This window comes from Apis mellifera, linkage group LG4 (assembly GCF_003254395.2).
Source record: "Apis mellifera strain DH4 linkage group LG4, Amel_HAv3.1, whole genome shotgun sequence".
In the NCBI taxonomy this organism is placed as follows: Eukaryota; Metazoa; Arthropoda; class Insecta; order Hymenoptera; family Apidae; genus Apis; species Apis mellifera.
The window spans coordinates 9,837,646-9,863,701 of NC_037641.1; the positions used below are offsets into that span (position 1 = coordinate 9,837,646).

Consider the following 26,056-nt stretch of genomic DNA (forward strand, 5'->3'; position numbering starts at 1 on the left):
CGTAGTAAAAATCGGATGGACGAGTAATCAAGTAGCGTTTTCTCTCTTCTTCTTCTTCTTTTATAAATTAAAATGAAATAATCGATAACTTAAAATCGACGTTATTTCTCACCGAGTGGACAAGTAAATCGATACTTTGCGACGAGCATCTCTTTCTTTTTTTTTCTCATTTGGAAATTGTAATAAGGTAATTGATAATCGACTTGGTATAAGAAATCGTCCATACGAAATCGACATTATTTTTCCATTAACAGGATGGAGAAGTAATCAGTGGCGCTTTCAGTTTCCATTAGCGGAACTTTTGCCACGGCCTTCTTTCCACCATTTAATTATCTTCGATTAATTCAGTTGTGCGTCGTTAGTATGCGCGATCGTTAGTCGCTCGTAATCACGTGTGTTTGTTTTGAAAACAAGAACTTGTAATGAAAGCTGTTCAAATAATTTAAGCGTGTTACGTTTAACGAAATTGGACGGAAAATAGTTGGAAATCTGGGATAGAATGTTTTTAAACGGGGGGAGGGGGTTACGCGATGGATAATTTAACCTTGTAAATGACGATAACGCGGAATAAATGGAGTAAACGTTATACGTTAATAGTTGCAATGGTGCTAGAAATAAACTGCGAAACGATCCGCAGACGGTTTGATAGCCGCATTTGTAATAATTTAATACAATGTATAATACGTGGATAGAGAAAACTTCTGCTATATAAATTGCATCGAGCTTTCGTTTCTTTAATAAATTGAAATTTTATTCTGAAAGATGTGTAATTTCAAATTCTTGATCGTGAAAACATTGCTCTTCGTATATCCGACTATTTATCGTTGCTAATTTCAATTACTATTTATCATAATAGAATCATTACAGATATACAATTTTTCAATAAAGTAGAAATTAGCGTTCGCGTAAGTGTTCTCACGATAATTTACATAAAAAAAAAAAAAAAATTGTATTTCGTAGAAGATGCATCTAGAAAATTATGTTACTTAAAAAAGAAATTCATTAATTTCCACTATTCTTCGTTATAATTTATTTTTCCTCTTTACTGTACAAGATTTTATACTTTGAGCACAGTGTATAATTTAATGTAAAATTTACTTTTGCGAATAACTTGTGTGCACTTGATAAGATTTGTCAGTTTTTTACATATGAAAAAAAGAATTGTATACATATTATTAGATACATATGAATCTCTTCGCAACATTTAGATATAAAATTTTTCCACATTAACGCGATCCCACATTAATTAAAGCGAATTAAATTCCGCGTACGTAATTTAAAAATAAAATACGACGATAACTTTTTTCCTTTATCTAAAATTAACGATTTTCAAAATTAATTGCGTAATTTAAGAAAGAAATACACTTGCCATCTATTTTTCCATCTCTTTGATTTTTTTCCCCCAATTCGAGGAAAGATGAAAATCTTGATGAATAATCTTACGCGATTTAAAAACAAAACGAAAAAAAAAAGAGAAACGTGGTCCGTATATAAATTCGCGACTGTTTCCAACGTCCTTTCGACGTTTTTCTTCATTATCGTTGACGAAGGTCGAGAGAGGGATACGGCGAAACAATTAAGGAAGCTCGTTAATGAACAGAATTGTCGGTCGGGTCCGCGGATCGTTTCGCATGTAACCGAAAGGAAAACAGGATAAAGCGGGTGCTAAATGGGGCAATTATACGCGGGAACGAGCGAGGGTGCGAAAAGTGGGCTCCACGGGCCGGTAAATGTCCCCCGTGTCCCCGTATAACCGGGAAACTCGGCTTTTCCACGACGCCGTGCCGCTTTCGGCCATCAAGCTTTCTTGCGTCGAGTTTTCGACGCCGAAAACTTTGCCCGGCCGACGTTTACCAACCTCGACCCGCCCTCCCCGTTCCAGACGAGGATACTCTCTCCACCCGTAACTAGATTTCACAGACCCCTTGGAACACGCGCATGCAAATACGAAACTTGGCGGGCTAACGCGATACTATTTTAATTACCAAGTTCTCGGCCGGGTCGAGACCAACCTAGCTTCGGGACCTTCTTAACGAGAGTTGCGGGTAATTTCCGATATTAAGACACGCTCTCACCCAACTTTTCTTGCGCCGAAAAGAGATGATTTTTCCCGATTATATAAACTTTTCGCTTCGGATGAGTCTTTCCATGGTTGAAAAGATAAGAAAACGCGCTTTTGAGAAATATTTTTATTTCGAAAATATTTATTAAAAAAATATAAGGTTAAATTTTTAATATTGGTTTTTGGGAGTATATGGGTTTTGAGAGTAATCGATTTTCTTATTTTATTTGTTCGTCGACTTTGCCCGACAGCCACCGAACACGCACGAGCGATCGTCGACTTTAGCCGATGATCACCGAACACGCACGAGCGATCGTCGACTTCAGACGACTGTGGCATATTCCACAGGCGAACGTCGCGTCGAAAAGGTTAAGAGTTTTGGAAACGTTTAAATTTCTAAATAGAAGTTGTTGTATTTATGAATGTTAAAAATAGATAATTTTTATATCGATATGAACGTTAATAGGTTCTCGTTCTATCGTTAATTAGATCAATTTATCCGACATAATTTTAAATAATAAAAATTTACGATTAAACGTTCACGATGTTAGATGCTTAATCGTTAGCGATAAGGGTAATTGAATTAACTCACGGTAATTGATGATCAGCGAAGATAGATGTTATTTAAACGTCTGTATTAATCTCCTCACCTGCAAGCAATTAAGAGCATATGTTAAATTTACAGGAATCAAGTGCATAACACGTGCCACGATATATCCATTAAAAATCAAACAGTTTCTGACATAGATAATTTTATCTCGCTTATTTAAATATTTTAACGTGGCAAATGTTTCAAACTCGTAATTTGTAGGTATTTCGAGTAACATATTTCGAATTAGCAAAACACTACCGTCTCATTAAACAAATTACATTTGAAATATATACGACTCAATTACCAAACAATATGTGCTCAAAACAAAAAATCCACTCGAAAAATCACTTTAAATTCCCCCTTATATAACGCCATTAAAAATTAATAATTAATCGAATCTTCTAATCGTTTGAATAAAATAAAAAAAAAATTGAAATTCAACGAGCGTAAATCTTATCCCGTTCCAATATTTTAAACAATTTTCTACAAGAAGAGGCAAATTATCAGATGCTCTCACTTCTAGTTCAAATCGATTCGAGTAAATGGATGTCCAATGTTCTATCTGAAACGAAACCTATCGACCCTCTGTACCCACGATATTCAACGTCCACCGTGGTATAAGTTTCGTGACGCAAGCGTTATCGCGCGAAGGAAATGGTCTGCTCGTTCGTCCATTTCGATTGCAAAAGAAGAAAACGAAAAGAAAGAAAGGAAAAAATGAATCCGAGAAAATAAATTGCTACAAGTATAAATCTTATCTTGGCCCGTTCCAAGTTTTCTCTTCGGTAATTGACTGCAAATTATATCCAAGGGAGCATATCTCTGGGCTGGAACTCGAAAATATTTGAAAAATATTTCATTTACTCGTAATCGGTCGATCTGGCCCCTCTCCTCCCCAGTTGTCCCCATCTCCAGGCGCGGCGGCAATCAACGAACGCTCATCTTTTCCCGGGTGGTATGCACGGCCGATCAGGCGACCAACGTTTATAAAAGAAGCACGGGGCTCGCGTGTGAGCTTCGTTCAACACCGGCATCCCGGCATCGTGACAAGCCCTGGGCGTTGATCGTCCGCCAGAAAACCAGTTCCCAGCTCTACTGGTTTTCTGTGTCGACTCTCTCCGTTTTACGAAGACACGAAACGCTCGTGAACGCCTTTAAGCGCGTTCCGCGCCGCGTGTACCGTTTTCGGTATCGCAGTGGAACTCATTCTCGAGGCCGGCCCCGATCTTTTTCCCCGCTCGATTTTCGAAATGTGGGAGGAGGGAGGAGAATCGACCCGCTTTGAAGAAAAAAAAAAGCACGAAGAAAAGAAAGTGATCTCGAATTTTTCGTGCTCGCTTTTTCGCTGTAGAGAAAAATTGAAGTTGGAGAAATTTTAAAAGAAGGAAAGGAAGGATTTATTCTTATTCGCCAAAGCGAATAAAGAATCAGAGAAATAACCGCGATAAAGTGGTTCACGATCATCTTTGCATACTTTACGAGGCTTTTATACCTTCTTGTACAAAATTCATCGCTTTTTTTAAAGTTTCGTAAAGAAAAAGGAGTTTCGTTTAAAGAAAAATTTCAAGTCTCGTGAAATGTCTCTCCCTCCATCATCCCGCCGCTCAATTTCGAAAAAATTTTCTCATTAAAAATTCCAAATCAACTTATAATCCTCCTCGATCTCGCAACGAGTGAAAAAATAAATATAACATTTCGAATATATTCCTCCTTTAATTATCGGGGAGGAGGGAGAGGGAAAAAAGGAAGAAAGAAAAGAAATAACGCGCAATAACTCAATTCGATCGAATTCCGATGGAAGCGGTTAAAAGTGAAGCCGTGTGTAATAATGTGTGAGCCAATGGTGGACCAGGCTCGATCAGATTCTCCACCGCTTTATTAGGCTACCAGTTATTATGATAATGCCGTCGTATCGACCATGTCCCGAAAAGGGCAACGAGAGAGGAGAGAAGAGAGGAGCGAACCGGCTCCAAGGCGACCGCCTCGACGATATTCAAATCGTGACGAAATCCTCGCGAGTGGAGGGAAGCCTGGAGAGAGGAAGAGAGAGAGAGAGAAAGAGACACGCTCGACGCGGTCACGGCCGCTGATTTACGATAAAGGCGAACGGTGGCCCGAATGGTGCAAATTAGGAGTCATAAGTCATCATTTAGGTATCCGATGCACCCTGCGCGCATCTCGTGTCGAGCATGCGATATCCGTACGAGCGGTTCCTTCCTCGACGAGAGAAGACTCGGGAGAAAATTGCATGGGAGAGAGAGAGAGAGAGAGAGAGAGAGAGAGAGAGTAATTTTCGTCCATTGGAGAGGAGAGACTCGGAAGGATTCCGGTGGCGGTTTTCAGCGAGCTAACGACCCGCGCTTCGGAATGGAAATGGAATGCAAATCGGATTCATTGCGTTTGGAAATTGATGAGTCGTCTCTCGCGTCCTCTCCCTTGAAAGGAAACAAGCCGCGAACGCGAGCATTCATTCCGTATCGAGTATTAATCCTCTCAAGGATTTAATGCAGTGTATCCCAACCTTTACTTTTTTCTTTTTTCTTTTTTTGAGGGGGAGAGAGGGCCGTGAAACGAATCTGAATCTGGTTCGAATATTTTTGTATACCTTCAAGTAATAATAATGCGGAATGGTTTTTTCCATGATGAAGAATTCGATATACTTTTTTCTTTAATCCGCTCTTTGCGGAAAATTATTTTGGACCAAGTAACTAAGAGGATGCTTTGAATCGGGGTTTCCGACGATGATTCCCTGACCTTGAGATTCGTAGACTGTGACGCGCGTATGCAGTTTCAGTCATGAAAGAGCTCCATTCTCGATTTTCTTCGTTGCATTGAGAAGCGATCGCGAGATTTCTTAAAAAAAAGAGAGAGAGAAAATGAAGAAGAAAATACAGCTTGCGAATTGTGATAATACCGCTTTATACCCAACGAATCAAATTAAAATCGATTATCCTAGGAAATTCTCAAGCTCAAATCAAAGAAATAAGACGCCGAAATTCTAATTCTAATTCTAATTTCAACTACAAATAAATCGAGTAAACGTGTTCTACTTGAATATCAATTCAAATAGAATCCCATCGAGGCGGAAAATGAAATTTATCGCGAGGTCGGTTTGCTCGCTCGATCGATCGATCGATCGGTCGTATCTCGAAAATTGGCGAATCGTACTTTAACGACACTATTAGAATCCCTGAATTCGCATTCTGGGTCACGTGTCGCAGTTCCAAAGGTGAAAGGGCTCGAGAGTGGCTTCATCGTGTAGCTCTATTAGAAGCACGCGATTACAGGCCTCCTTTTCGAAACGAGAAAGAGCGAGAGAGAGAGAGAGACGAGCAAGGGAATTAGGCCGCTCAGATTGTCGGGTATAGTTGTCGGACGGGTTATCTTACAAATGTTCGATCGAAAACCTGCCCTGGGTAGGTTACAGACGTGTTTCTGTAACGTCGAGCCACGAATTTTTGTCTCACGCGGCATAGTCTTTTTTTTCCCCCCCTTCCCTTATAGGGAAGGACAATCGAAACTTTTGGCCGCCCCTCCGCGACACAAAATACGTCAAGGCAGAATAACATCGCATTGATATCTCATCGACCGAATTCAAGACCGATACAATTTCATTTCCCTTTTTGAAATGAAAAGCATCAAAAAACCATTGATCCTAAACAAGAAGAAATATTTATGTAAAAATGATTAACCAAGTAATCAACGATCCACGCGTTCATCCGTAATAAAGCATCCACGAAGCTGCTTCGATCGTGCGCTTCGATATTTACGTATCGTGAACGATAGAGGATGAAGAAACGCACGATGCCCCATCGTCTTAGACCCAGATTCCACTACTCAAAGCATTCCTGTTCGCCGGCTGAAAAGCGGGGACAATCGTTCGTTGCATCCCCGTACGTTGACTCTCGTACGTTTCAGAGGAGCAACCGCCGCGCCTTCTCTCTAAACAAGTTATAAATATCGAACGAGACACGCAACGCTCCTCGTGCATATATGTATATATACATATACGTATGCCTTGCTTCCTTCTCCCGCATCTGCATAGGTACGTGCAAACGATCGTGTACACGGTTGTGTACATCGGCTCGCAAGTGTGGGCAGATCGCGCGAGCGTGTAACACCACTCGTCGCGAGGCGCGCGTCATTCGTATAAATCGCTGTTTGATATCGCCTTCGGATCGAATGCAATTATCCGCCACTCGAGGTATGTAGTTACCGGCGCGCAACCACGGTAGCCTGGCTGGCAACGGATGTGTAATTTCACGGTGGATATTAAGAATCGGTGAAAATTTACGGGAGAGTGTGTTACGGGTAGATACGTTTGTCGATTCTTCGAGATTGGAGATAAATCGATTTCTCGGTGAGAGTGGTACCGGTACTAGCGCTAGGGTTACCGAGCTGTCGTTTAAAGCGTATTGGCACGGTTGAACTTCTGTAACTCGTAGTAATTTTGCGTTCAAGATAATTGATTATCGACTTCGAAAGGGACGGGTCTCTCCTCTTTGTAAATCTTTGAAACTTGATAATTTTTTTCCATCGCGTTCGAGATCGAAAGGGGGAATTTCTTTCGAATGAAATAGGAGATGTAAATGGGAGAATATAATTTTTATTTCCCCTCCCTCGAACGAGAATTGAAAGAAAGAAAGATGGGACGATTTGTACGTAAGTGTACGCGTCAATTGTATGCCAATCGAGCGAGTTAAAGTATCACGACGTTACTCGAGTGAATCGTCAATGAATATGCGATACAGGTAGCGCAATCGAGTATAAAGCTTACAACGATTCCACGTGTGACAACGATTGTCTTTTACTTATTCGGATAGCTCTGTTTATCTACGGCTACACTTTTTACTATCACTCTCACAGTAGCACGAATGTGAACAGTTGCTAATCCTTGCTGGTATTCTCAATATCTTTATGGATGTTTAAATACATCCATAAAGAAAACGATCAATTTTCTCCCGATCGAACTCTTCGTGATATTTGAAATAATTTACAATACTTTTTAAAAAATATATTTTTCGCGCAGGACAAATCGAAAGTTCAAAGATTCATGGCAAACCTCGTGGCAACGATCATCGGGGCAAAAGACTTTATTGGCAAAAGAAGAAGAAGGAAAAAAAGGAAAAAAAAGAGTGGAACGACACTGGACGTGAACCGACCCGTATGGAAAGCGTAGGAATCGAGAATAAACGCGTATCGCGCGCCATGACCTAAATTCGACAGCCACGAGGTCCGAGGGGAACGAACGAGTCGGGGGCCACGATTGAAACCTTCGCTCCAATGTCATCGGCTCGATTCAACCGGTCGACACCGGTGTCCGCCGTCTCTGATTTTATCGACGCATAAATCGTCCGAGATTACTGTTATTCCGCTATCGACTATCGTTACGCCGCGTCCACGTACTATGTCGTCGATCCACCCGCGTTTTTCCATCCGCGATAAATTTATCATCAACCGTTGCGAAATTGCCAGCCTCGTAATTCGACGAGAAACAGTCGGTAATAGGATCGCCTGCCAGAGATGGAATATATATATGAAATACAGTGAATGAGATTTTTATGGAAAAAGTTTGTCTCTGAAGAGAGAACAATATCTTTGAGTATTTTTATATTAAGTGAATCGAAGATGGAGTATAATTGAAATACTTTTAAGAAACTATTAAAGAAGATGGATAGCAATTTCAATTTACATCACGTCTTGAAAAAGTGTACATATATATATATATATATAATCCAATTATATTATACCAGTTTCTCAGAAACGTATGAAAACATGGAGTAAATAGCAATCGGGTCCAATCGAGCGAAACTTTCCTATTAGTATCGACTTGGATTTCCTGCCGGCACGATACCTGGACGAATAGAGAAACTCCTAGTCGATAAAATAACTCGAGGCGTCGGAGGTTGCACGATAAATCGTGTCAAGAGCCGCCACCGCGTTCCGTTCCTCCGACCAAGAAACTAATAATCCTTCGTGGCGCAACCGATTTCCCCGGTTCCCTGGAAGGGAGCAGCTCGACCACCGACAGCCTCCTCGACCGACCGATTCCACCATTTCAAACGACTTCCTCCTTCGATCTCGCCAACGATCCATCCTTAATGATCCATCCGTATTGTACGGCTTGCCTCCGAACAAACGCGTCGTTTCCATTCCACCAACCAATCGTTCGAGAGCATCTTAGAGCCAGGTAACAACCGTTACGTACTAGGGCTATTTCCCCCCTCCTCCTTGTCAGTTTCTCGTGATTCGTCTCTTTCTTTCTTTCTCTCTTTCTAAGGAGAAATTGCATCGGTCGATAGGCTCGATACTTTTCCAAAATTCTTTCTCGAAGCACGATTATCAAATTGTCGAATTTAATTTCGTCTCGAAAATGCTAACGCAACATCCATTACGTCGATTCGAGAACGGTGGTTCAATAATAGGTGAACCTCCAATTTTTCTCCTCTTCTGCCCGAAACAAAGAGAAGAGCACAAGCGACGAGCGTGGCACGATGCTAATAGGAGGCTAATCTATCCCGTTGAAACTGCTCGTAAATTTCTTTTCCTCGGCCGGCGCGAGCCCCCGATAAACGCGGGAATGCGGAAGTAAGGTGGCCGCGCTTCGTCGAATGCCCGAGTGAAATCGGCATGAAAACCGCAAGGATTTTATTTAACACCGCGAAAGAAGGCAAGTCTGTTTCGGATGTATACGTATACGGCGTTGCGGTCGGCCGAGTCGCTGGTCGCTTTCAATTATCGTTCCGATTCGATCGGTCGCCGCGTAACCGCAAGATTTTGCGCGAACCGATTTGCTTTTGTTTTCCGAATCCATCGCGTCTCGATCCAACCCCTCCGCCTCGTTAACTCTCCTCGCCTTTTTTCCAACGAATCCGCTCAGTTTTTCCCCTCATCTTGCGATATTTCTCGTAAATCTCGTCTCATTTTTCCACGTGTCGTTTATATAATTTTTAGGAAAGAATTGTTGAAATGATTCGACGTGTCGTTTATATAATTTTTAGGAGGGAATTGAAACAATGCAGCGATTCTTCCATAGTGTGGATAATTCGAATCTCTCAATATTTATTCGAGATTGTCGTTTAACGGGGTTTTATTTATCGTTTATTCGCGAAATTCTCGATTCATACATATTTCTTTTCTTCTTTACGATAAATTTGTGAAAAATTTGTGAAAAATCAAAGATAATAAAAACGGATAGTTTGTTGTACCAGGTTAAAAAAGACGGTTGCGCTACATTTTTCCTCCTCTCCCGCCATTTCGAAACCAGATAAATTGGTCCGAATCGAGTGTACACGCGTTTTTAGGGGCACAATAAATCTCTGGTATCGTGAAGCACTTTCAACATCTAGGACCAGTTTTCAAATTTCCATATCGGGCGCAGTTTCGAATGAGAATGAATCGCGACCAGCAATTTTCAACGCGTAGAATTTTCCCAGCGCGAATTGATATTTGACTTTTCCTTGCTTTTCCTCGAAACTCGAAAAAAAAAAGAAAAAAAGTTAATACTTTCTGCAAACTGTAAAACACAATGCGCTCGAAAAATTATACGAATCGTGATTTTTCAAATGCAGTATCCATATCGACATCGATATTCGAAAGAAAATTTCGAAAAAAAAAAAGTTAATACTTTCTGCAATCTATCAAAAAAAAAAACACACAATGCGCTTGAAAAATTATATAAATCGTGATTTTTCGAACGCAGTATATCAATTACTACATCATATCCATATCGATATCGAAAGAAAATTTCGAAAGAAAAAAAAAGTTAACTTTCTGCAAACTGTAAAAAAGGAACACAATGCGCTTGAAAAATTATATAAATCGTGATTTTTCGAACGCAATATATCAATTACTACATCATATCGATATCGATATTCGAAAGAAAATTTCGAAAGAAAAAAAAGTTAACTTTCTGCAAACTGTAAAAAAGAAACATAATATGCTTGAAAAATTATATGAATCGTGATTTTTCAAACATGATATCAATTACTATATCATATTCATATCCATATCGATATTCGAAAGAAAATTTCGAATTCAATCCGTTTGGAACCTAACGTTCTTCCAAGAATGTTCTTCTGAGGGGGGATAATTCGTATCGCGGTGTTTCGGACGAGGAGTTCACGCGGCAATCGGGCAAATTGTGCTCCGGCTTAATGGAACTCGCGAAGACTTGCGAAAGATCGAGACAAAAGCCGTGGCCCTCTCCCTCGGCCGCGCGCGCGCAACACACGCGGGCAACGTGTGCGAATGAAACAGCAGAAAAGTGGCCTGAAAATGGGCCAACGGATTCGCCGGTAGTAAACCCGGATTGTAAACGTGCATTTATTATACGGAGGCCCGGCGAGGGTGAGGGGGGAGGGAGAAAGGGAAGCGCACAATGGAGAACCTCGGGGACGCCTCGTTTCTGCTGCTTTTTAGTATCGAGGTGACAATGTCACGTCGCGAATTTACATCCAACTACTAGGGGGGGCTCTCCTGAATTTCTGCCCTCCTTACGATCCAGGTTTTTTTTTCTTTCTCTTTTTTCTTTTTCTTTTTTTTTTTTTTTTTTTTTGACATGTGACAGCGCGGCCAGAAATCGGAAAGAACGATCGCGTCTCGAACTTTATTGTTTGGTGTTTTCACACGGTTGATGGGACGGTTCGATGGTTTTTTTAACCGATTATCTTCTCGTGAATATTAAATTTTTGTCAGTTGCGAAAGAAAGAAAAGTAAGCTTGCCTAATTTGATTTATTTACAAAAAATGGAATTATGAAACGGAAAGGAATCAAACTTTCACTTTTATGGTTTTTCATGGTTCAAAATGACCATGACTCGAAAACGAGTTCTAAGTTTAACCAACACATCGTGAATTACGCTTCACGTGTAATCAATGACCGATAACGAACTTCCTGTTTAGACCGCTAACGCTTACTCCCACCCACGTAACGAACCGAACAATTTCATAGATCGTTGATTAACAAATTATGAAACGGCACGAAAATAGCGTAAAACAAAATTATCAACATTATTACTCCTCGAACCAAATAATATAATTCAAGGTTTCAATTGAAAATGAGCTTACTTCGAAGAATCTCTCCAAAAATTCAATCAACGAAAAAGTGGACGGGAATCGACATTTCCAAAGAGACGTGACTTCCAAATCCTTCGCATTCTCTCTCTCTTCGAAAAAACTCACCGCGATCAGAACTCCACCTCTCGATTTCCCGATCGATCCATCCATCCTGTGGAAGGAAGGAAAGGAGCGAAGAAAAGAAAAAAGCCGTGTAGAAGAGAAGGCGGCTTATAAATAGACGCGTATTAGTTATTAAGTCGGATAAGGCCGCGACACGACTGTTTATCTCGAGGCTTATACCGCGGCGCGGCTCTGTTTGCGGCGCAAATTAGTGTTTGCCTTCGCGCGCACCTTTGCTTTGTCGCGTAATTGTGTTTACTATCGGCCTGGCGCTAATTTCCACCCGTTACCACCGGGCCAAGGCGTCGCGCGCCCCATCGTCGTCGTCTTTGCCGAATGCAACGAGAGAGAAGGGCCAACGACCGGTTCTCGATTGACGAAAATGCACCGATGCCGGGTTACGCTTTATTAAATCACGTGTCCCCTAATCCGATATTAAATCGGTCACGAATCCGCCGACTGAGTCGATGCTCCGTGATATCGGGAAACGCGAGAGGGAAAGAGATGGAGAGGGAGGCGAGAGAGCGAGGCGGGTTTCGAAAAAAAAAAAAATAAAAGTATTTGGCGGCAGGGTGAAATAAAATTGGACGTTGTTTCCGTCCGGCTTTCGCGACGGGATGACGTTTCGCGAGAGTTTTGAACGTGTAGGGTTGAAATTCGAGATGGGATATCTGGATTTTGTAGAATGGAATTTTTGAACGATGCTCGATAGAATTTGTGATAATTTGTTTTATTGGGTTTTGCGTTATAGGTGTTATATTTTCGCGAGGGATCGAATGAAATTCGAAGTAGAGCGGAATAATATTTGATCGGTGGAGAATTTGTGATGTAATTTGTTTTATGGATATATATATATATATTGTACTTTTGCGATGGAATGAGGATAGAATGATAGGATAGATTGTAAAAATATCGTTACAAAGAATCGTTAGAATTGTTATCGTTAGATTTAATTTCCTTTTAGGAAAGGTAATCAATCATTATATCAAATATTATTATTTAGATAAACGATTCTCGGTAAGCACGAATAATGAAAAGAATAAATAAATAAGATAGGATTACGTTTAAAGAAAAATACGTAATTCGTACATTTTTTTTCAAGATGTAAAGAGTTAATGGGAATATTCATGCGCGTAATAAAGTTTAAAAATCGATAAAGTTATCGATCATAATTAAGATTTGCAAGGTGGGGACGATGAAGAGGTGAGAAAGATTCAGGAACAAAATTAATTATCTCAACTGATTTAATCAAACTCGTTTAAACTAACTATCTTTGACGTGGATAATTCATTTATTAGTTACGTTAAGATACACGTTTCAGATCATTTATTACACATCGATGTAAAATTGTGCCAACTCTCAATCACGATTGATGTATGGCACGTATAACCAGTATCGATTTAAAATCGATTAAATCAAGCAGCAAGTTTTTCACAAGAATTGACGGCAAATTGCGCGCACGAATGTAACGCTACTTCCACTTTATCACGATCCCCGTTGCTATAAATAACCCTCTTCTTCCAACAACCGCGCAACAATCAATAATCAACAAGCACAACTTAATCTTAATTAACTTCCCAATTTAGATTTTCTCTCGATATCCCCGTTCTCGCGCAAAAATTTTTTTTAAAACGATCCATCGATCTAGAAATATCGCAAAGAAATAAACGCGATCGATATACGAAACCTATTTTAATCCAAACCTATTTTCTCGTCTCGCGCGAAAAATTTTCAATGATTAGAAAAAAAAAAATTTGGAATAAAAAAAATCATCAATCTGGAATCGATCGACGTATCGATCCACGAACCTAATAACAACGTTTCCTTAATTGTCGTCATCTTAGGAGAAAAATTTTCGACGATCGAAAAAAGGAAAAAAAAATTTGAAATGGAGGAAATCATCTGGAATCGCATGAACGTATTGATCGATCCTCGAACATAACGTTTCCTTTACTATCGTCACCTTAGGAAAAAAATTTTCGATGATCAAAAAAAAAAATCAGGAATCACATGAACGTATCGATCGATCCTCGAACCTAATAGCAACGTTTCCTTAACTGTCGTCATAGGAGAAAATTTTCGAAAAAAGAAAAAAAAAAATTTGGAATCTCGCACGAACGTATCGATCGATCCTCGAGCGTAACAACAACGTTTCCTTAACTGTCGTTATAGGAGAAAATTTTCGATCGAAAAAAGAAAAAAAAAAAAAATTTGGAATGGAAATCATCTCGTTCAATCTAGAATCGCACGAACGTATCGATCGATCCTCGAGCGTAACAACAACGTTTCCTTAACTATCGCCACTTTGGGAGAAAAATTTTCGACGATCGAAGAAAAAGGGAAAAAAAAAAAGAAATTTGGAATGGAGGAAACTGTCAATCTGGAATCGCAGCCGGTAGGTGTGATTGGTAGACCGATGGAAGACCGCGAAGTGCCGCGGTGCGACCGCAATGCATTCGCGGCTTCGCCGGTACACCGGCAATCACAATGTCACAAATGCTAGTCGGTCGCCATGCCGTTAGGTTCACCGGAGGGCAATAACCCAGCCAGCTAAACTTATTTAGAATAGCGTATCGCCCACCAACAGCCGCCCAATCGACTCGATCCAACAACCGGCACAATACAACGCTGTTGCCGCAACGAGATCTCGCTTCCTTTTTTTTTTTCTTCTTTTTTCTCCTTCGTTTTTTTCCCCCCTTTCCTTTTTCCCTCCCTCCTCCTGCCCCCTCCTCCTTTTTTTCCCTCCTCTCCGTTCGATCGTTCCCCGGAGTTTAACGCGCCTCCGATTCGTTCGCTCGACATCGCGAATGTCGTCGTACGATGATTAAATCGATGATTACTTTCGATCGAAACGACCGATCCATTTATGATCCATTATGACGATCGTCGAGGTAATTACGATTTCAATTCGAAATCGTGCAATTTGTTCCTACGATTCGTTTCTTTTTTCTCTTTCTCTTTCTTTTTCTTTTTTTTTTTTTTTGCCCCCAACATGGCATCGAAATCGTTTCGCACTCTTCGTCGCCATTTTCTTCGTTTCGACCTCGTTACACTTTACTACCGCGGCAATAATCGAGCAAAATGTTTTGGAAAACAACGCGTTTCTTTTTTCTTTTTCATTGAATCTTGCGAAGAGGAAACTTTCGATTCGAGACACTTTAACGTAACATTTTTACCAATCCGCTGTTACAACGATACATTAACCATTTAACCTAATGCTAGTTTCCTCGAAAAATCCAATAAATTTTCGAATCCAATTAATCGTAAGGGGGGAAGGTAAAAAAAGAAAAAAAAAAAAAAGTACAATCGAAGTGAAAGTACGTTACAAAGGAAGGAAACGGTGAAAGAAACGGTTGGCGAATCGCCACGTATACGCGCGACCCAGTATCGAATGTCAATAACTCCGCGAATGATTTCGCGTCAATCATTCTAGCTTCCGGCTGGAAAGCATTGGAGGGTCGTTGATCGGTCACTTCCTGCACGGACTGCATTCCAAACCGACTCCTTTCGCCGGCTCTATGCGCTCCGAGTTATTAACTGCAAACCTGGAGGGAGGGGAGGGGATCGGGAGAGATGGAGATTGCCGAGTTTCTCGGCTGCTAAACGAGATCTAGATTTTCCTCCGCTTGGCACAACTGTCACGTAGGAATGCCATTTCGCAGGCCTCCACCAGCCTTTAGATCCCCTTGATATTCTATCCCCATGGATCGTTGCGTTGCCTCGTGTTCCAAACCACCACCCGCAATTCCTCCTCCTCCTCCTTTCTTCTTCGATCAAAATCCTGCGGGAGGAAAAACGCGTTTCGACGCATCCTCGTTATCCGCTTCGAGAATCCGCTCCATCGTACGTATATATCGTCAATAATAATCGTACAAGCTCGAATAGAAATCGATTCGAGCTTGTGATTTGATCGATCGTCGTTCTGTATCGATCGTTAAATTCTTTTCGCTTCGAGAATATTATTATACGGAGTATCGATTATCGAAAGTTTCCGTTAGGTTTCTGCCGGGGCCGAAGAATGTCAAGTATCAATCGTAAATTTTAAGCGGACAATTCTCCGCGGAAATGTGCAGAATCGACGATTTCAACCTCTGAATAATTCATAATTTTGCGTCCCGCGCGTCAGTCATCCGATCTTTTCCCTTTTTTTCCAAACCACCTTCCCCTATCAACTATTCTCGAACGCTGCTCGACTCGAACAATAGAATTATAACCCGTGTGCACATACATACAGAGAGAAGTATACATTTCCGGTAACCGGTGGATCGAGAAATTCCGAAAAATATAACCCGTGTATTAATTACTTTCTTTTTTCTTTTTTACAATCAGAATGGCCAATCTCCCCTCCCTTCTTCCGTTGTAAATTTTAATCGAAGTATAAACTGACCGATCTTCGACTCGAATCGTTTATCTTCCAAAAGCTGCGTTCGTGACAATTTAACGCGGCCAAGCTCTCTCGCGATAGCGGATTTTGTGCCACGAATAAGGAGTGGAGGCTCAAAGGGAGACGTCTAATTCGAGCGTAACCGAACTTGCACCGCGTTGTATCACGGATATAATTTATTTCGCGGATAAAGAGGAAGGGAGAGAAGAAGAGAGAGAGAGAGATATCCGGCACGTTCCGAGGCAACGAGCGACGTAAAATATTTCACGTCGGGATTGGAAGTGAGGAAAGAGCGTGGAAGAGACAGCAGGACGCTTCGGTATGGGAAAGGAATAGCGGAAGGTTAGGAAGGAGAGCTGGCAGAGAGTGGTATACAGGACAATATTATCGCGCGATACGATCTCAGATGCCTGGCTAGGCCTCTTAGGCATGTCACATTGCAAACAGTGGACAATGAGGCTATTGTTGCTGTATAATGGCCGTTCGCGACCTTACGTGGCCTCTTTCTCCTCCTCCTCTTCTTCTTCTTCTTCTTCTTCTTCTTCGTCTATGGGTATTCGCTCGATCTCTTAGCTGCCTTAGAAGCTACCCTCTAGTTCCCTCGAAATAAATATCGGATTTGACTAATGTACGGGAGGAAGCGAAGTGAAAGGAACTAGATCGATACACGCCGTGGGTTTTAAAAGAGCAGTCTCTTTACTTACGCGATTGAAAAGTTTTAATTCGATTATTACCATGGGAATTAGAGAACTTGGAAACCGCTATCTCGAGCAAATATATGTTCTGAGAAGCAAGAGTGACAAAAGAAAAAGAAAAGAAAAGAAAAAGAGTACTCATCAACTTCTCTGTTCGAATATAAATTCCACATTGTATCACGATTAAATGTCCATCCACTTTGGAACGAGAAGTTCGGATTATACGCGAGAACGATGAGCATAAATTGGTAATTTATCCACGGATGCAGAGGCAATTTTGCAAAGTCGACCATCACGCGATGAGATCCCAAACTCGCAAACATTTTCATTAAAGAATCACGGCTGTTTATTATACCGTCGGGGACGATCTCGCCTGTTAGTCCAATCTCCTTATCGTGGCGCGCCACGGTTCCCTCAACCTCGTTACAAAGGGAATTATTTTATTCGTAGAACGGAGCCGCAAGTACTATCGTAATAATGGGCAGCGAACGATCAAAGTGCAACGGTCGCTATGCACGCGGCATCGTGCACAAAGCGAGACGTTGCGAGAACCCCTTGGAATTCCTCTCTGATGTCTGTCAGTCACTCTTAATTTACGGCGATAGCGGAACGCCGCGGTTGCGACGGCCCACAGGTAACCCTGTATCGAGGTGCAACGACTGCCTTCCAGATGAAAGGCTAAGTACGCGCCCGGGAATACCCGCGTTGATAATTGCCGTTCAACTTAACCGGCCATCGTGGATCGTGGATTTTAATTAAACTCGATCTAGCTTTCGATCACTTTCGGTTTAAAATCGCGGTTTCCTCGCGTGTTAATTTGTGGATCATCCGAATCTCCAACATAAATTTTCTTCTTTCCACAACTTTCGATTTCATGCAATTTTCAACACGTGGAAATTATTCTCGATATAATAAAATAGTAATTTTCGATCGATTTCGAGGAGGGAACAATACAGTCGATTACATCATTTCCACTCGAGGGAAAAGTCTCTCTCCAAGATCAACAATCTGAACAAATTTGCGCTTCTCCGTCTGCTGGCTGCGTGTACACTTGACCCGACACGCACGACGAGTGTAACAAACTACGCGAAATGCGATTCCCTCTAACGACGGCCAATCGAAATCACGTCTCCTTTTATTCGTGTCTCCTCCTCTCGAGCGCATCGTTCGTTCGTTTCGAGAAGAATTCAGGTGAGTCGAGTTGAGAAAGGAGGCCGACGACTCGGTCGAAGGTCGCGCACCTCGTTAATAATTTGCCGTTCGCTAATTCACCGTCATTGTCCGCACGCGATATCTAACTCGTGGGGGAGGGCAGGGATAACTGGATATCCGCTTGAGTTTCGTAATTGCGCGAGTGCGCTTGTGCGTGGCAAGACGCTCGACCGAAAGTGCAACTATCTAATTTTCCACTTAACCGGCCAATGCAAACTTCGGGCCTGAACCGGCAGAGATTCTCTGTTTGCCCGCCAATTACTCGAGGGCTCGAAGGAAACGCCGGGGGTTGGAAATAATGCGGATTAACGCGATCGGCGAAGCGACAATGCGTCTCCCGTGAATGACGCCATTTTGCGCGTTAGCGAAGAATAGATTTGGATGAAATTAAATTAGATTCGATATAGGGAAGATTTGATTAACGTTGATTTTTTGGATTTTTCGAAGAAGATGAATAAAATTTGTGTTTATTTCGATAGATGATTTAAATTAATATTTAATTGGGATATTTAAATTTTCCGAGAATTTGTGCGCGGATAGAGAGGAGATTGATATTTCGATATTTGCAAGTCGGAATGGAAGATTTAATCGATACGGCGAGAATCGTGGAATGAAACGTTTAACAAAAGTGGCTAAATATTACACGAGCGTTTCGTCACGCCAAGTTTATCGCAAATTTAATTAAATTCACGCCGACGTTAACAACGCCAACGAGTAGATGTCCAATCCAGGGTGCAACGTTTAATTTTCCAATTAACCAACCAGTGTAAACTTCGGCTCGACAAGATGATCGCGAGCTCTTCAATATTTGTCGAGCAATCGAGCTGCGCACCGCGGCTGAGAAAAAGTGCGGGATTACGCGTACATCGCACCTCTCTCGTCGCTACCCGTGGAAAGGAAGTTTCTTTTCCGTCCAATTTATCGACCTCGTTTCACAAGCTTGAATTAATCGGCGAACGAGGTCACTGTGACAGAGTACACAATTCGAGAATACGGAAAAGTCTTCTTTTATGTGACGGAGATCGCTTGGATGCGAGTAGAAGCGATCTTGCTTTTCAAATATTATATGCATAACTTTTTGAAATGGTAGATCAATCGTATTTTATTCCATCGAATCTTCCTCTTTTAACGATCCAAAAAGAATAATAATAATAATTCATGAAACGGAAATAATGTTCATTATAATTACCGATTTTTCAATATTCGACGTAGTCCTGAACGATATCTTAATCGATCATCCTTCGTATCATTATTTAAAACGCTGATCTAAAAGGATTGAAAAGAAGATCGCAACGAAAACAATGGAAATAACGTCGATAATTACCAAAATCATACTAAATCCTAAAATCGTATCTTTATTGAATCACGACTCAAAGAATTGAAAATCGAATATCACGAAAGAATATCCAAAAAATAATTGCTCGATTAAACTATTCCAAGATCGTATCTTTATTCAAAACAACTAACTCGATTAAAATGATTGGAAATCGTTGTCGAAACATCGCAAGAATCGATGGAGAAAAGTTAATTCTCAAAACAGATAAATCCCACCCAAGATCGATCCCGATATTGGACGATATTTAATCAAATATTCCAAGATCGGTCCCGCCAGCGTTGTATCGGGCTTACCAAATTACAAATGTAAACCGTACGGCGGTCTTTCTCGTCTAGCCTTATATCTGGCCAGGACCGGAACCCCTCTCGTCGAAGGGCTTCGTAGGGCATTACTCTGGTAAGCCTGACTTGGCAAGCAGATCCCGCGGGTTACAGTTAATTGGCTTCGGCGCGTTCAGCCGAGGACGTGTGCACCTATCCCCCTCTGTGCAACGCGTGCACCCGTCCGATGCAAGCGCATGCACACACCGAGATCGAGCAACCGCACACTCTCTCTCTTTACGCGCGACACACTCATTCACAAGCCGTGTGCACGTGTTTTGCCGCGTCTGCTTGACTGGCGGGATCAAAAGCCATTACTCGACGGTGGTCACGTTGTTAACGGAATTTTCCTTCCTTCTTTTTTTCCTCCTCCTCCTCCTCCTCCTCCTCCTTCTCTTCTTCTTCTTTCCACGTCACTCTTCTTCGCCTTCGAACGCGACGCGACGCGTTCTAATCGAATTACACGCAAGGAGATCCCCGTTATCCAAGGATTTCGCGGGGATGGGCGAAGATTTCCGGCGTGGCAAACCGTTTCGCGCCGTTTTATCCGGTTGTCGATGCCGGGGATACAATGTTGAAGCCGGCCGGCGTTAACCGGCCCGTCAATCATCTTAATTAATTATCTGTTTAGCAGGCCGTGAGGCCAATTTTCTGCGCCGCGATTATCACGCTTGTCACTGGCTTATCCTTCGCCCGAGATCCAACGCGGGGAGAAACGTGGAGGAGCACGATCCTCGAGCAGGCGTTAATACGCGCCCCACGAATTCTCCGTGGAATTAAATGTGTGTGTGTGTGTGCGCGTTGCAAGCGTGGAAAGTGATCGGTGGAAAGAGGAGCGAGAGATCATGAGAAAATGATTGCCCCCTTTCACGCGGCGCAAACTCGGCCGGTCGTGAGCCATCGTTGGAAATGAAACGACACGCTCTGTCCCCCCTACTCCCCTTTTACAGAGAAGAACGAGTTTGCACGAGTTGACTTTTGTTTTTTACGACCTCGAGATTGAATCCTTTTTTTTTTACGAGAGTTCGCGCTAGATAGCTCGTCCCTAATTCGACCAATTCTCGAGAACAATTTAAATCCGAGAGATTAATCCTCGTTCGATATACGAAATTAGGGACAATTTGGTAGACGCGTTATTACGCTTTGGTAAAAGAGAGAGAGAGAGAAAAGAGAAAGAATTTAAAATAGCGAAATAGGATGATATTATTTGGAGGAAAGGAAAGCAAGATGTAAGGGCAGTTAACTCGGCCGCTTTTGAACGCGATGGTATTTCGCGATGCAATAATCGTAACGCTTCGCATCGTCTTCGTAGAGAGGGAGGGAGGGAGGGTTTTATCATTGAAAATTATTCCGCGAAAGGTGGGGAAGCGTTTGGATATGGAGTGAGGAAGAAGGAAAGGAAGTAAGTAGGATAACAGTCGGGCGGGAAACGATGCCGCGTTTCTGCGTTCTCAGCGCGGAGGATCCGAGCATTGATGCGAACCGAGCCACGGTGCAATAACAGTAAAACGGCAATATTGTTTCCATGCGAGCGTAGAATGCATCCTCCGTCGGATCATGCGTACATATACATATATAAGGTAATTTCGCCATGCCTGGATTTAAAAAAAAAGAAAAAAAGAAACGCTGTCTAAACATTAAGGCGATAACTTTGTTTTTGTATGCAAAATGATCTGTCGTTATCACTGCTCCGTGACCAATGACGATATTATATTGAAGGTAAACTGTGTACAAAACTATTATTGCCGTGGGATTTAACGACGGTATTGTTTTTCGAGTTTCTGATGAGAAAATCAATATGTAGTTTTGCGAATGTTAAAAATACATGCAATTGTCGTTGCAGGAAGAACGATTTCAAATAATTTTTCATTGACAAATCTTTGTATTGACTGTATTTAGATTGTAACGCACCGCCTTTCAAATTTATTGATCGTAGAGAATCATATCGTAAATAATATTTTATGAACATTAAGAATACGATTTCGTAGACCAATCTCTTTATTATTTATCGAAAAATGATTATTTGTCAATAGTTTTGAAATCCATCGTTTCGAATTTTATATATATATATTATTGATATTCGTGAAATAAAATGGGAAATAACGATCTCTTCGTTGACGAAATTTCTGCACGAAATAAAGAAAATCGACGTGTCTCTCTCTCTCTCTCTCTCTCTCTCTCTCTCTCTCTCTCTCTCTGTATATATCGGATATCTCGAGGTTCAGTTTCGTAGAGAGATCACACCCTCGACATCGGTATTCCTCGCGTTCGATTTATCGGGCGTAGTTATCGACATCACGCGTGTTTCCATCCCGTTCCCCCCTCCCGTCTATCCTTTTATTTGTTCATCAAACGATGAACGAGCCGGTCGATCCTTTCTCCCATTCTGTTGAGTTGATCTGTACGCGTGAAATGGAGACTCGTTGCTGGCTTGACGAGGAAGGAGAGTTGAAAAGGTGCCCCATCGCCAAGGGTTTTGCAATACGTACATACGTCCAACATGGCCACCGGATGTGCTTCAGTGGATTTTACGCTTAGCCATCATGGTGGTTGAACTCTGCGACCGTGTTCTTGTACGGGGATTGACGTGGTGAATGGTTGTTAGAAACGTTCTCCGTTTTACGAGCTGCGATGCTGATGCTATGTACCGAAGTTGTAAGAGGATAGAAATGTCTTCTTATTTGCGAGGGTGATCGACAACCACGATTGGGCCAACTTTTTCTCAAATCCGTCCATTTAATTTCCGCTCGAACGCAATTAACGCAATAATCGAATTGTAAAATTTTCGTGAAATGGAAAATTCGTATACTCGTTGAGGACGAAATAAAAAAAGAAATATCTAGGTAAAATTCGATCAAAATTTTCCAAATATTCTCCGTTAATGAATAAACATTAACGGTAACCCGAAAATGTAAACATTCGCGCCGATCGATCGATCGATGTTTACAAAGGCAATTAAACGGAAGAAACGGTGGAAAGTTTTGGGCAAAGTTATTACGAGGATCAGGCGTGGAACGGCGGAGAGCGATGTAACGTGGCGAAAATAGTATTGCGAAGAAGCTCGCTCGAACGGATAAACGGAATAATATTTATCTAGTCGAGGAGGGTAAACAACGCGTGAACCTTTCAAGATGAATAAGTGGCCGCGGCGGTGCACGAACGGTGTTGTATCGATCACTTGGATAGAAACTGGGTTAACATGGCCCGTCCATCCCTCTTCCATCCTCTTACCGTCCCACGCCGATCCGCCCATCTCTACAAATCCAAGCAACTCGCGCCGCGAATCGACAACTTTTGCAACGTTTAAACGCATTACTTGCGACCCGACCGAGCCACGTTTCGATTAAACCTATCGGCGAGCTCGAACGTAATAATTTCGTTCCGAGTTAAATTCCCGCTGTTTGCCGCCACATGACCAAAGATCCCCACTTTCTCTGGCTTCTTAAGCACGTGAAACCCGATTGCGTTTGTCGTCGTTTCGATGCTTTTACTCCTAATAAAGGGGAGAAGAGAGAGGGTGGTATCGATCGTTCCATTCGCTGCCGGCGAATCCGTACGAGAAAAATAATATTTGACAAGTTGCGATATTTGCGATTTGAATCTTTCATATGTGACGAAGTGGATGGAAAGGGGGGAGAAGGAAAAGTATCGATCGAGTTTGTAGTTGTTGTGTTAAAAATAACGCTTGAATCGAAGTATTTTGGATCCTGGAAATACGATATCGATCGTAAATAAATCGTGTCTGTTGAGAAAAAGTATAACATTTTGTATTGTTAGTAGAAATGCGACGAGAGAAGACATCGATCGTTTAATTTGTAGATAAATCGTTAAATTTGTCACTGTTGAGAAAAGTTATATTTTCTTTTATTCTTAATAGAGGCAAGGGAAGATATCGTTCAAAGTTGTAAGTAAATTTGTTATATACGCTGAGAAAAAGAATATTTGAAAAGTTATTTTTTTTAGGGATACGAGGAGAGAAGAAAAGACGAATCGAATTTGTAAATAAATCGTGTTTGCCGTACCGTCGAGAAAAATTACAGTATTTCGGATCTTTTATTCTTAATGGAAACGCGACGAGGCAAGGGTGGTTATCGATCGTTCGAAATTACGAGCAAAGTCGTGGCCCCTTGTCGTTGGGAAAAACAATATTTGAAAAGTTATTCACAGTTGGGATCCGTTTTCGGCTTGGATCCTGATATATAATTCAACTGCTGTATTTTACTTTTTGCCTTCGATGAACCGTGCACTTAACTGTGCAATAAATTTTCCACGTTTATTCTACATACACGGCTATTAAGGTAAGGTCGTTTCGCTTCGTAAATCTATTATAACGAATATCCGAGTATTTGGAACGGGTTGTAGCAGCAATGATCGATATCACGTATCCATTACTGCAATATCCTAAGATGTCTTGCATACAATGTAACTCCCAATAACCTAATGGTATTACACGCGCACAATGGCACGGAAAATCGATATCGCGCTGCTTAAAAGAGTTAGTAGCTCGGTAAAAGAAAGGCGGTAAGAAATCGTACTCTCGTATCTCTCTTAAAGTTTCTCAAACTTTAATACTATGAGTTTTTATATATATACGCCGATCTTTATTTCAAAATTTCCTCCACGTTCGATAATAAAATATAATCGTACACGAGTATATATTTTAAAATAAATTTCGATCCTCTCTTAACGGTCCCCGAATACCAAAGAGTTTCGATTCGAGTTAAGATAAAATAGAAAAAAATCTCTCCTCGACAACCGTGAATAAATTAAACCAGCGAGGCCGGTAAAAAAATCAAGCTGAAAGCAATAACAAAACGTTCGTTGCCCCCTCCCTTGTCCCATTGTTTCCCCGAAACGAAATCGCGTATCGCGCTTATCGCACACACACACATATATATATACACATAAAAACGCACGAAAAATGCATTTTCATTTTCCATGGATCGTAGAAATCCATCATTGGCCTCGGTGTGCACGAGAGGAGGGAAAAAAAAAAAAGAACTGGTACGCCGTTGAATTGACAATTAAAGTCGCGCGGGGACGAAACAAAACCAATCCTTGCTGGCGGAAAATGCGGGATCGAAAACAGCAACTGGAGAGGAGAGGAAGAGGATGGATGAAACGCGGGGATGGAACGGAGGAGAATAGAAAAATAGGGGGAGGGAGGAAAGGAAGAAAATTCGAGAGAGATGAAAAGTAAAAGGAAGAAAGGGAGGGAAAGAAAATTGCAATTGACGCAATTGTCGACGACATCCGACAACGATTATTCCTATCTCTCTCTACTCTTCTCCTCTCCTTTCCTCTCGGCACGATCGAGAAAATTAGGTAGTCGATTCCCTGGACTCTATTTATCATGGTGGCCAGCAATTTCGATAACGACATCGATAACGCAATCATAAAATTGCGGTGGCCGCGAACGCGCGTGTAGCTACGAATTATCGCGCATTATCGCCCATATACCCCGTTCACTTGCCGGAACCCCGTAACTTCGCCAACTAATTATTTAACCGTCGCGTCTCGAATTGTAAACCGCGGCAGGGATTAATCGGATTGGCGGCAGCCATTTGTCTACCGGGGAGAGAAAAAAAACGAAAGAAAGATTATCGATCGGGGGAGAAATTGAAATTGGTTTCGCGACAGAAATGATCGATTCGTCGTTCGCGTTCTCCTCTTTTCTTCCATTTTTATTTTTATTTTTCTCTCTCAAAGAGAAAGGACGAAGGACAATTTCTTTTCTTTTTTTTTCACGCGATAATCCTGATATTTTTCGTCGAGACAGAACTCGTAATAATACTTGGATAAGATGGAATCGAAATATTTAGCGAGGATGGGTTTTGGAAAAGAGATATTTCGAAGATCCTTAAACTATCGTTACGCGCTCGGTTTGCCGGGGATCGTGATAAAGACAGAGGGAGGGAAAGAGAGAGGAAAGGAGAGTTACGAGGGGAGAAAGGGAGCTCTACGTAAATTCGCATTACCGGGGATCCCATTGAGCAAAATTGGCTGGTCGTAAAAGCGCGAAAGCCGTGTCAACCGTCGAGATATGGAATCCTCTGGCGGGGGTGAGGGATAATATCGGTATCGCGAGGAATCGAGTATACGACGTCTGGAAAAAAAAATCTCCTTTCGTAAATAAAAGCTCGGCAATGGAAACCTCCCCTTCCCTTTCTTTCCCTTCGATCGTCCTTGGACCGATTCTTTTTAACGTTTCAGGCCCGGATCGAAGTTCGATCTCGTTCAAAGATCGTAAAATAGGTGGAAAGAAGAAGTCTCGAG

At 41.7% G+C, this 26,056-nt stretch overlaps 1 protein-coding gene across 5 annotated transcripts in view; it reads right to left on the reverse strand.

Annotated features, from left to right (window-relative positions):
* LOC408801 (protein split ends) overlaps nt 1-26,056 on the reverse strand; it is a 313,466-nt gene that overhangs the window by 223,911 nt on the left and 63,499 nt on the right. Inside the window, exon 1 of one of the 5 annotated variants that reach the window (XM_026440434.1) lies at nt 2,655-2,670. The exons of the other annotated variants lie outside the window; for them this stretch is intronic. The gene's annotated coding sequence lies outside the window, so the exon portion shown is untranslated. Of the gene's footprint in view, nt 1-2,654; nt 2,671-26,056 lie in introns of those variants that run through there. 5 annotated transcript variants of the gene reach the window in all.